The following is a 12,505-nucleotide window of genomic DNA, read 5'->3' on the forward strand; positions in this document are numbered from 1 at the left end:
CTCACTTGTTTGAAAAGCTTGGCTGACTAAATGAGGAGTCTACAAATGAAAAATATTGTTATTTTCACAAATGTCACCAGGCTGCAAGTGCTTACCTACTGTTAACCCAGCTGTCTACCCAGCTCTGCTTGCTCCTTTTTTTTCAGCTACACATAAACTGATATAAAAGTTCCCCTCAGAAAAAAGTTCTTATGTTATTTCCTTTCAGTCCTGATGTATCAAGTTTCTCATTGTTTTCCTCAAGGTCTGAGAGAACAAGATAGCTCAGCTCTTCTCCAGCAAAAAGTTTGCTGAAGCCTTCATATTTCTTTTTAGATATTCCTTTAGCAAATAGTTCACCTCACCAGATCAGCTGCAATTTAGGATGAGGGAAGGAAGAACCTTTTAGGCTTTTTCAGAGTTTCAAATTGTATATGAAAGCATGAGTCACAAGCTAAGTGTTGAGTTCAGTGTAACCTACGCTCTCTCAGCTATAGATGAAAACATTGGAGCCGCAAATGTCTTCCATGGGTTACCAGGTTCCATTGCAGTTTACAAAGAAAACACAAACATCATTAAAGCAAAGCATTTTCTTCCAAACTGTTTATTCAAGCTCCCAAGAGTCCTTTTCAAGACATGGCAGAGAATCTAAATTTCAAAGACAAAGCATATGAATTCTAACCTAAGCATTCAAGTGCTGCAATAGGCCCATTGCCTCTTGTAAGAAATACTGTTTCACAGAAATTGGAGTGTTTATTTTGCCTTTTAAAAGGACATAACACTTATTAAAAGTCAGCCAGAAACTTAAATTTTGTATTAGCTTTTGTCTGTGTGATGTGAAGCAGTAATGAATCAAGTTCAGAATGCTTAAGAGCTAATTCATTGTTACATACATTGCATCTTTACACTTTTCAGTGAAAGACAGCCTTTACAGAGAAAAATAACTGAAAAGAAATTATATATATCATTATTACAAACTTTGTCTGAATACATCTTTGTTTCATAATACCAGAGAATACGTAACTCAAGCAAATGTGACACATCTTGGAGTGCAACACTGCAGAAAACGGGTCATCCTTTTACTTACGCCTCAAAGTGTTGAAACTGAACCTTTTCAATCCTTGGCATAAACACAAGGTTCTCTAAAGATATGATTTGTATCATCTTTTATAGGTAGCTGGAGCACTTGAGATGGACATGTTGAAATCTGTTTAATTGCATTCATGTAAATTTTAAGCAGAACAGAATTACCAGCTACAAAAAGGTAATATTTTATATGATCATAGTAATTTTTTGTGAACAGGTGACTGTTCCAGAAGGCTTAAAAACCAGCATGGTCCCTCATAATTGTGTCTAACATTACACAGGTTTTGCGTCTGGATACTTAACAAAATGCAAAAAGCAGCCTGGAAGCTCAGGTGCAGAGTTTATTATGCTGGGTATGTCCACTACACAAGAACAGTCTTCTGAAAGATCTTTACACCTACCTTAGTTTTTGCATTATGAAAAGAAAGAAAAAAAAAGGAAAAAAATAGGGGTAAGATCTTACAAATTGTTGGGTTTTTTTTCATGCAATGCTTTAGAAAAAAAAGTAAGAGCAATTTCTTATTTTTCAATATTATTATTTTAGGTGCATTCTCAATTTTCTTTAAAGATGTACATAAATTATCCACAAAAGTGAAATTCTTGCCAGGCTGCTTGGAGTTTTAATCTGTTTATTTTTTGTCAAAGTAGCAAATTTCAATGAAAAATAGGAATGCTTTTTTGCTTTAATTTTTTCTAAATTAAAACTTTTCGGACCATTATTTCTAGAAAGTTTGTGTTTTGATAGAAATTTTGTCTCTCTAAAAGTGAATCTACTTCAGCCTGAACACTTGCAAAGCTAGTCAAAACACTGACATTCTGGATAATTAAAAATTGAACTTCAATAAAAATGGATTTCTTTCAGAAAAATGTTGTACAATTCACTGCTATTTCAAGCAGCTCTAATCTTCACCTTCTTGAACTAGAAGGCATTCATTGTGTTTCATAGCACAGGTGAGGACATTCCTTCAGCCATGACATAGATGTATCAGTGTTAGTCTAAAACAAATTTAGTATAGCATTTGTAGAAGCAACACACTTGTTTATTCTGCAGTGTTAATTTGAGGCAGCTCTAATCTGAATGTGAAAAAAATAATCATTGCAATAGCTACAAAGAGATAGTATTCACATCCATCTCCACTTGTGTTGTCATCTACAAGACCTCCTAACTAGAAGTAAAGAAATTCTTTATTAAGAGGAGTTTTATTCAGTGGATTTGTCCACTTTTCTATTCTCAAACTTTGACCCAACCACTTTAAAAAAAAAAGGAGGATTGGACTGTTTCTATAGTTAGTTTTAATGACTGGAGGTTGTTTGTGTAACCCTTGAGAAACTCGCACTTTCAGGGTAATCAATCTATTGTCTGGTGACCCCATGGCAAAGCCTTAGCCCAAGGTCAGTGAGGACCAGAAGGGCTGCCAAATGATCAGCCATTTTCCGTGGGCTGTGGGAAGCATCCAGAGAGACAGCTCCTTTTCAGGAGCAGAAACAGTATGATTTCCATCTCTGCCTCAGAGTGATTTTAATATTACCAACAGTTAGGAAAAGGGGGTTGCTTCAGTCTTGGGGGCTTCACTTCAATATTCAGCTGAGCTCAGTTTTCATATCTTCAGTCCCGAATTCTAAAAGTCTCTTAGGAACCTGATGAGGTAGTGGACTTTGTTCACATACCTTTGAAAAATGTACTTTTTAAGCTCTGCCTGCTCAAAGGTTTTTCTAGATGACCTGGTAATGCTCTAGTACATGTGACACTCCATTTCTAACTGATATATAAGCTCAAACTGTGCCATTTTAAGAAAGTCAAACTGACTGTCTCTAGATTGGACACAGTTTAACCTATATAAAAATATTTGTACTGAAAAATTTATTATCAGTATAAGAACTTTTCCATGGTAATACTGTAATTTTAGCAATGGACATTTTTGTCTTTTTAAGGATACCACAAAAAAACCCCACTGTTTGAATACCTCAAAATCCCTATCTAATTTCACCATTTCTCAAATACCAATAGTATGTATATTGTAACTAAAAATAGTCAGAAAGAAGATTTACCTTCTTACTAGAAAGAAAGAAAGAAAGGTCCTTAAAATTAGCTTCCTATGAAATTAAATTCCCTCGGAAATTGTTTTCTAGAGCAATTAAGTGTGTCTTCCAAAGAATAATTTTAATAAGACTTTATAATTCAAAGTAAGTTTTTAAAAAATTAAATTCTACACTTGAAGAATAGGAAAATGAATACATTTGATCTTAGCAAAACAGTTCTGTATTTTTCCTTTAAAACTAAAAACTGTTTCCTTCCATAAAACAAGTTGATATTGGTGAATCAGCAATTTTCCAGTGCAAAAAGGTTCTGGGAGGAATTTTGCAAAAAGTTTTAGCTGTAGATATTATCAGTTTTGAGGTACCTGAACAAAATGGCAATCAGTGGGTGAGAGTGTACATATACTATAATACTTACTTGTCTTGCTTTAACCAGGATTTTGAGGGTAAATGAGTATTTTGGTCATTTTTTCAATGAATATTGAAATGAATATTCAATAGAATATTTGAATATTCATGTATGTTATACTCTGTTATTTACCGATATTTTTGCAAACATACTTCTTTTGATAAAAATTATTGATGCATTTCTGGAACCCACAGGCTACTACATGTTTATAAAAGTGTTAGCAAAATATTTATTCATGTTTCCTGTTTTATAAGATTGACTCATCTCTCGCATTGAGACACACACACACATACACAATCATGAGTAACAATCAGAGTAACACAATCAGAGCACAATCAGAGTAAGAAACCTCTGACACTAAGTATATAATGAACACTGAGACCTACTTAGGCAAAGTGTTATGTGAGGACTAGTAGACATCATAATAATTTTCGTCAAAATAAATAGCTGATGAGAAAAATAAGTGAGTTTAAATGTATTTGCATGACAAGCCCTTTTTATTAAAGTAGTATCTTAATCGGAAGAAAAGAAGCAATGTGTCAAATAACTTTTTCCCCCCCACACAAATGGGTCAGCCAGCTGTTAACAAGACCACCACTTTTCTTTTCAAAGGCCCTTGAGTGTGCTGCACAGAGCAGCTCACAGCTTTTGATCTCTTCTGAATTGGAAGTACCTGCACTAGCTCCCTCCCATACCCCTAGTCCCATGAGCATCCTGGTGTCATTATTTTCCCCATTTTGTAAATCCTTTAAATGAAAAAATAGAAATGAGGAAACAAGCCTAAAGATTTGAGGAGATCAGTGGGGGAAGGCAGGGGGTTTTAACAGGTTTTTGAGCCCAGACCCATGTTACCACATGGTTCACATTACAGACCAGTGTATTAAGAGTAGACCCCACAAGACACAGGTGGAAGTGTGAGTCTGGGAGCCATTGAAGTTGGAACACTGAGAATTTTCCCAGTGTATCACAATTACAGAAACATCTGCGCTAAACAACTTTGTGCCAATCTGCTGTGAAAATTTGGTGTTCAACAGCCCTCAACATTTCTAATTTCTTACTTGTTGTGGGGTGGTCTCGTGTGACATATTGTGATCACTGGTTTCAGAGCTGTGAAACACTGTCTTTTTCTCACCTTCCTTTTATCCGTGTGCTTACTAATTCAGAATGCTTTCTCTTTTCCTATATAGCATGGTGTATATTTAAAAGAAAGTGAAAACTGGGGGGGGGTGGGGGGGGGGGGGCAGAATCTATGTGAGGGAAAGATCTTGTGCTGCATTTAACATATTTACACCAGCTGAAAATATTAATTCCAGCATTAGAAGCAAAACCATAGTTCTCAACTGACCTAGCACTAAGGGAGTGAATGTGAGAACAAAGGTAAACGCTAACAGGTTTTGTTTTTAAAGACAATATTCCTTAAGTTATAAAATATTATGAAGTGACCTCTGGTTTATAGCTATGAGAAAATTAAAGGTGTTTTAAAGCGATGGTTACCACTCCTCCCCAGGAATATCACAGCACAAGACCATGCTAACTAGAGTACCTTTAGGTATACAATAAACAGCACTAAGTGGACACCCTAAGCTTTGACAATTTCCACCAGGAATGCAGCAGAAACAAGAAGAAAGTTTCTCTGAGACTCAGTATTCACAGAAGTTCCTCCAAGGTGTGTGAAGCATATGCTCTCCCATCCCAGGAACACTTCTATTAAGAGGCATAGCCAAGTTCTGCAATTATTGTCATGGGAAAAGGATCATGTAATAAACTGCTGAATTTGAGCAATACATTACAACTGACTATTGTTGATGGTAGAGAAATTGCTCTGGGATTTGTCTCACCTGACTTTAGCAGTTTAAGAGTTAGATGCCTGCAGCAATGCATTAAGATGAGATCTCTCCAAATCTCATGGAATTAGACAAGCACCTTCAGAGGACAGTTTATGCTATACCATCACCTAAAAGCTAGGAGGCTTTTACAACGAAAGGACTGGTGTTTATTTCCCCACTGCCTACAGAATAAACCTCAGTAACTAGTTTAAACTAGATGCCTAACTTCTGAATGATTAAAATCAGGTGTAAAGGATTTCACCATCAATAATGTTGATGGGTCAGAATAGATAGCCGTCACACGTTTCTTTGAGGCACTGCTCAGCTCCCTTCTAAATCTGTTCTTTACTGTGCTAGTCCTTAGCTGACAGGTGATTAGCAAAGCCTACAATCTATTTGTGGGATTAACTCTGTTCTTTTCCTGCTACAGACAACCAGCTCAATGATAGAAGCATGAAGACAGCAACAGCTCTTCTAAAATAACCAATGCTAAGAATGTATCTAGGGCAAAATCAAACCATTTGGCTTGCTTACTCACATTCCTTTCAAAAAGGGGATCTGATTATTTGCACTGTATTTACAACTATATATTCAGTCAAATTGAACCCAGATGTCAGTAAATGCCCAAATGTAGAGTAAAGCAGAAAAAGGTAGCAGAAGTGGAAAATTCTACTAGTGGTGGTGAGCAAAATGTATTATGACCTTAAACAATGAACGATCAGCCAAAGGAAATCTGAGATTTCATGTCGCTCTTGTCTCAAAAGCAGTGTTTAGGATTAAGATAGGTACCAAGCCAAATTTATGGTAATTTATATCAATTAGTATAAAAGAAAAACATTAAATCAAGATTTAAGCTAAATTTCTGTTCTTAATTTAGTATGTGCAAAATCTATGCAGTAATTAAACTCTGAAAGTAGATCTGAAAGGTGACCCACTGAGATGCAGCCATCCATTCTTTTCAGAGATGAGTTTTGGTGATGTTGCAGACTCTGGGTGTCAAAGTCTTGCTTACCTTACGAGTTTTGTGAAGGCAAAACTTTAGTTTAACCTACAGAAATTTCCAAAATGTTACTCACAGCACAGTTAGCTCACCTCATCACTGAGTGACAGCTCATAGCTACAGACCAGAAATCTATTCCATGTGAACAGAGCTTAGCTGCCAAAGGTTCACATTCTGGTCAAAATGCGGCCAATATTTACCAAATCACTTCCTCTCAAAAAAAGCTATTTCCATGGCAAGTTATGGACCAGATTTCCTGCACGTGAAAATGACCACAAGTCCTGTTTTTCCTACTGATGTTTCCCCATTTACACCAACAAAGTATTTGGCTTTTCATGCTCCTCCTCAAGCTATTTTAATGAAAGCTCTTCATAAAAGACAGACTTTTTTAGTTATTCTTTTTAGGGGAAAAGTAATGGGTTTGTGGGATTGTTTTGAGTTTTGTTTTGTAGTTTTGTTATTCTCAAGAATTGCTGGAACATTTTTTACATAGATTTCCACAAAATAAAAATCACTTTCAGACAGAAACTGAATACAAACGTTGGGAATGGATAGTGATCAATTAAAAAAACTATGAAAGAATTAAAAAGAGGATAGAATGGAAGAGTTATGCAACTTTAATTATAATTGCCATTGCTCTTCCACCTATCAGCATCACTAAAGAAAAATAAATTATGAATCTTTTTAACATTAATTTGTGTTATTGCTTCACATTATTCTTGTTTGGCTCAATGAAATAAAAAAATAAATACATAAGAAACAGTTCCTGTTTGAAATACTGGTTATTTCAAACCAGCATATTACTAACCCAAGAATATCCAGCCAATAGGGAAATTAATTTGATATTTAGAGTCATTAGCTTCACAATATCCATTTTAGCTAATAAGCATTCTGGAATTGTTCTAAAGGGATTGTTAGGACACAATATACAAAAGGGGACATAATAGCATATTGAATGAATGATGGTAGAAAAATGCACAAGAGGACAAATGAAATCTAACAATGCTTTAGGGCTAAATTTTCATTACCTTGTATCTTACATACTAATTTATAGGATTAATTTGAAGAAAAAAATCTGCATGAAATGTAAATCCTGATATGAAAATTCTGGACAAAGTAAGACAACAGCAAAACTATTTAATAAACACAGAGACAAAAACAAATTATCAAGGAGATCAAACAACGAAGTTTTCTTACCAGTCCCGTAAATGGGGGGGGGGGGGGGGGGGTGTATGTTTTTCTGTAGTTTCAAGGATAGTAAGGAGTCTGACTTATGAAGAGTACTGCAGGGTTTTCCCTCACCTTCCTTGCTGTAAGCAAAGAGACAGTGGAATTGCTGTAGGGTGAAAACCCGATCTCACACTGATGATAAATAACCCGTCGCTGCAGAGAGAATCACTCATGCAACTTCATTGCAGAATCAGAGCCTGAAGCAATAGTAACCTAAGCTGTTGCGGGGGGGGGGGGTAAATAAAATTAAAAAATAATAATAATAAAAAAGGCAGGTATTGCAATTCCATCTCCTCAAGTAAATAGACAGGCCAGACTCTGGCTGCGGGCCAAAGGACGTGGCATGGCTTGCGCCCTCACCACATGGGGATCGTTGCAGCCAGGTGGCTCAGGCCGTTCCCTGGACCCTGCCAGGCATTTTGCAGGAGCCTGCTAATCGGCCAGGGCCAGAACTGTGCCAGGTACCACACTAACAGTTTAACAGCAATTGCATGCAAGTGCCCTGGCCCAGGCCCTAGCCCTGTTTCACTCACCAGCTCTGACACTGCCATGGGGAACTGATTGGAGGAACAGAGGTGGAGGAAGGCTGGTGCAGAGAAAACCAGCGCTGTAAGGGGAACTTTTGTCTGTAAGCTTTTGTTATTCATCTGAAAGGCCTATTTCCAGGGCAAAGCTGTACACATTTCAATAGATCAAGTCTCACAAAGGGTTGCCCGAGTTCTTACTGTCTAATAAAGAGTCAGCAAATTTATGTTGTAGTAAAAACAATTGGGAGTAAAATTCCTTGAAAAAAATACTCCATTCATCTGACTACAAAGTGAGTTGCAATAAATACAGTATTGAGAAACAGAGCAGCTTAGCAGGGTTTTAAGTAGTCTCTGCATTCTCACTGCTGCTCCCATACATGCACACACACACACACACACACGCAGGCTGCCACACACTCTTCATCGTGCTGCTAAAAGCAAACAGTGGGTATGACGGACAAACATTGTAAGCACAGATGTGTCCATTATAACCAGCATGAACTATGCTCATGAGGAGCGCTGTCACTTCTGAAAATCCAAGTGTCTCCGGCTGCGAGAAAGCAGTGGGGTGTGAGAACAAAAGAAAGAGATGTTGTGATTAAGGCAGGGCTAATGGTTCATTAACAATATCCAAGGCCAGGCTCTACAGCTTAGAAGTTAAGGATTTATTTCAAAATTACCTTTTGGATTTCTTTTTTCATTGTTGTTGTTGCTGTTCATTTCTTTTCTCTGCCTTTTGAAAAGGATTTGTAGCTTCCTCTCTTGCCCTTTTGTCTGATGGCTCCTAAAATATGAAGCAAATGAAAACACAGATCTAGTGAAAGCAGAATTTTTTTTCCTTTCTCATGTCTTTTTTCAACTCCTTCTATGATGTGTGAGTCTAAGGCGAGGACAGAGGGGAGAGGCAGCATTCCTTGCTTCAACGATGGCCCTACCCTGGCTTTCGGGGTCCAGCTTGGCAGCTGAGGGCAACCTTTGTAGCAGGTACAGTACTCACCTGAGCCAAAAGCTCCACTGAAAACTTTCCAACAATCTAAGTGTAGTGTGCTTGTGTTCCTGTCCCCTTTCTGGCACTGGTTCATTTACTATAGAGGCATAATGTTAGCTTGTGTCTACCCTGCTAAATGAAGAAGCCTGGAGAGCTTGGGTGCAGTGGGGCTACTGTCAAATGCCCAGGGACAGTTCACAAATTAGCTTGTGCCAAAAACCTTTTTCCAGCTCGCACTCAGAACACCACCGCATGAGACTGGGCTCCTTCTGCTCTCTGGCATTATCTGGTGTTGCCCTCAACCACCGCCATCAGCCCCCACTCAGGCCTCAGGCACACAGCACACACTTCAGTGCTGCAAAAGCACCTTGTTGACGGGCTGCAGCACGACCCTGAAATTGTTTCAGTCTGAACTATGAAAAAACAAATACATACATAAGCATAATTATGCCATAAGGCCAAGGGATTGTACGTATTCTCCAGAGGAGGCACAGAGTCGAGTGCTATGTGCTGGGAGGTCAGCCAGGCTGCCGCAGAGGGAGCCAGTCCCAGAGAGCCGGTGCACAAGTGGGTGTCTGGGTGAGGCATTGCTCCCTGCTGCAGTCACCAGCACAGACAGTGGTCAGTGGTTGATGCCGGCTCTGCAGCTCCCTGCGCAGTTCTAGAGCACCCACTGGCACCTCCTAGCAACTCTCAAAGTTCCCCAATTTGCATGATTCTAAGATGTGCTTTTTAGTGTGTTGGAAGGGAGGAACCTTCCTGTCTTCCTGTAGCCACTGGCCCAGCAATACTGTCAGATATTTTCAGGTCTCCTCATTCCTGTCTTTGCAGCCAAAGGCATGTCTCGTGTCACAGGCCTGATCCTCAGCTCTTCCTAATTGTGCTGGTAGCACAGAGATGTAAACAGGACAGTACAGAAGCACTGAAGAGCATCTCAGACATGATTTCAGACTTCCCTAGGCAGCAGCGAATTTTGGTGAGGCTCATCTCAATTTTGGTGAGTCTCATGTGGAAACCACTACTGTGCCCCCTTGCTGCTGCAATGAACCTGCTGTAGGTCAGGGGTGACAGCATAGCAGATGTTATTACCATGAGGAATTCATAGACTTCAGTTAGGCATATCCATTTCCTATACAATACCTCATCTCCAGTGAGAACTAACAAGTGGAGCAGAGAAATCCTAAATAACAGTACATTTGACCTGGAAATTGCTTAAGTTGGTTAGTTGGGAAGCATTATACACAACGGCGTATCTTAAATCTCATGTTTCATTGTAATTCAGCAGGATATTCTTTTATCTCATCTTCTCATTTGGTACCTTATCTGACTGCTACCACCTATGCATTTGGTATCATCAGAAGTGTGGTGAGGGCAACCCTTTAAACTCTATCTGGAATTAGAAGATTGAGGTTTACCAAAGGGGTACAGGTAGCTCCTGGAAGGACTTCTAGTGAATTATCTTTTAGTTTACACCTTAACCTCTTACAAAGGTACAGGCTGGACGTTGCCTGGCTAGGAAACAGCTCTGCTGAGAAGGCTCTGGTGTCCAGTTGGGTACAAGCTGGTCATGATCCAGCAACGGATCCTGGCAGCACCCTGAGCTGCATGAACAGGAGCACAGCCAAGAGATCAGTTAAAGTGCCTTTCCACTTTACTCATCACTTATTAGACCGCATTTAGATATTGTGCCCAGTTTGGGACTCCCCACTACAGAAAGATATCAATAAACAAGTGAGTTCAGATGCCATACTGAAAAATTATATAAATAGAAACAAAGAGGTTCTGACTTTGTATAGGGGGGGAAAAAATCGCTATGAGGACAGCTGGGACCAGAAAAGTTGTGCAGTCTCTCTTCTTGGAGGTCTTCCAGACCTATCATAGAAACATAGAATGATAGGATCACGGAATTGTTTGGGTTGGAAGGGACCTTAAAAATCATGTAGTTCCAACCTGTCTGTGTTGGGCAGGAACACCTTCCAAATACCTTCCACTAGACCAGGTTGCTCAAAGACCCATCTAACCTGGCCTTGAGCGCTTCCAGGGATGGGGCACCCACAGCTTCTCTGGGCAACCTGGTCCAGTGCCTCACCACCCTCACAGTGAAGAATTTCTTTCTTATACCTCATCTAAATGTACCCTCTTTCAATTTAAAGCCATTTCCCTTGTCCTATCACTACCTGCCCTTGTAAAAAGTCCCTCTCCAGCTTTCCTGTCATGTGAATGTCTTACATTCACACAGCTCCATGCACTGAATGCATCAGATGCCTGGTCCCTAAGGCACAAGACTCAGGTCCATACCCTTCTTATGTCGGGAGCCCCAGAGCTGGATGCAGTACTCACGGTAGGGTCTCAGAAGAGCAGAGTAGAGAGGGAGAATCACTGCCCTTGACCAGCAGGTCATGCTTCTTTTGATGCAACCCAGGCTTTGGTTGGCTTTCTGGGCTGCAAACACACATTGTCAGCTCATGCTGAGCTTCTCGTCAACCAACATCCCCAAGTACTTCTCCTCAGGGCAGCTCTCAGTCCATCCTCCACCCAGTCTGTATTTGTGCTTGGGATTGCCCTGACCCAGGTGCAGGACCTTGCACTTGGCCTTGTGGAACTTCATGAGGTTTGCACAGGCCCGGCTCTCAAGCCTGTCAGGTCCCTCTGGATGACATCCCTTTCCCTCCAGTGTGTTGATCACACCTGACTGGATAAAACCCTGAGCAACCTGCCCTGACCTCATATCTTACCATACCATGAGGAGGCTGGACAAGAGAGCATCTGAGATACCCTCTGATCTGAATTATCCCATGATCTGAAAGCTGGATGTGTTGAGCCTATGTCATTGCAGGCTCTCCTCTTAGTGAAGAGAAACAAGCACCTCTAAAGGGTTATTTAACTGACCTAACTCAAACATCTAGCTGGAGTTGAGATGGCTTGCCTATGAAAGATCTTGTTTCAATCCATAAACAGAACCTAAACTAATTTAAACTTAACCATCTAACATATAAATCACTAAAATTTGGTGGGAAGTATCTTAGTCTTGTATTCTATCCCTTGTTTTAACTGCTGAGATTCATACTTTCCTCTCTAGTGATCATGTCCTAGGATGATTGTGGAGGCCAAGGGACATCCACAGGGTACCTTGTACAGAGAGCTGTTGTAAGATACATGGTCAATGTATGTATTAGCAAATAAAATCAGAGAAGGTGTTACTTAAAGCAGTGAACAACAATTGCCTGTACTCTTAACTGTTAACACCCTCTGTCATGGCTGTAGCTGCTGCTAGATGCCACTCTCAGACATAAATCCTGGCAACCTTTGGGGGCTACCTTGTTTGGGAGAAGACAGAAAAGCAAACTGTGTGGTTACAAACCATGTTGCCCCAGGTAGGGAACAACCTCTAGCCCTGTGGTAGGCAGTCCTGCTGCCCTAACC

Source organism: Falco biarmicus, chromosome 6 (assembly GCF_023638135.1).
Source record: "Falco biarmicus isolate bFalBia1 chromosome 6, bFalBia1.pri, whole genome shotgun sequence".
NCBI classification, from domain to species: domain Eukaryota; kingdom Metazoa; phylum Chordata; class Aves; order Falconiformes; family Falconidae; genus Falco; species Falco biarmicus.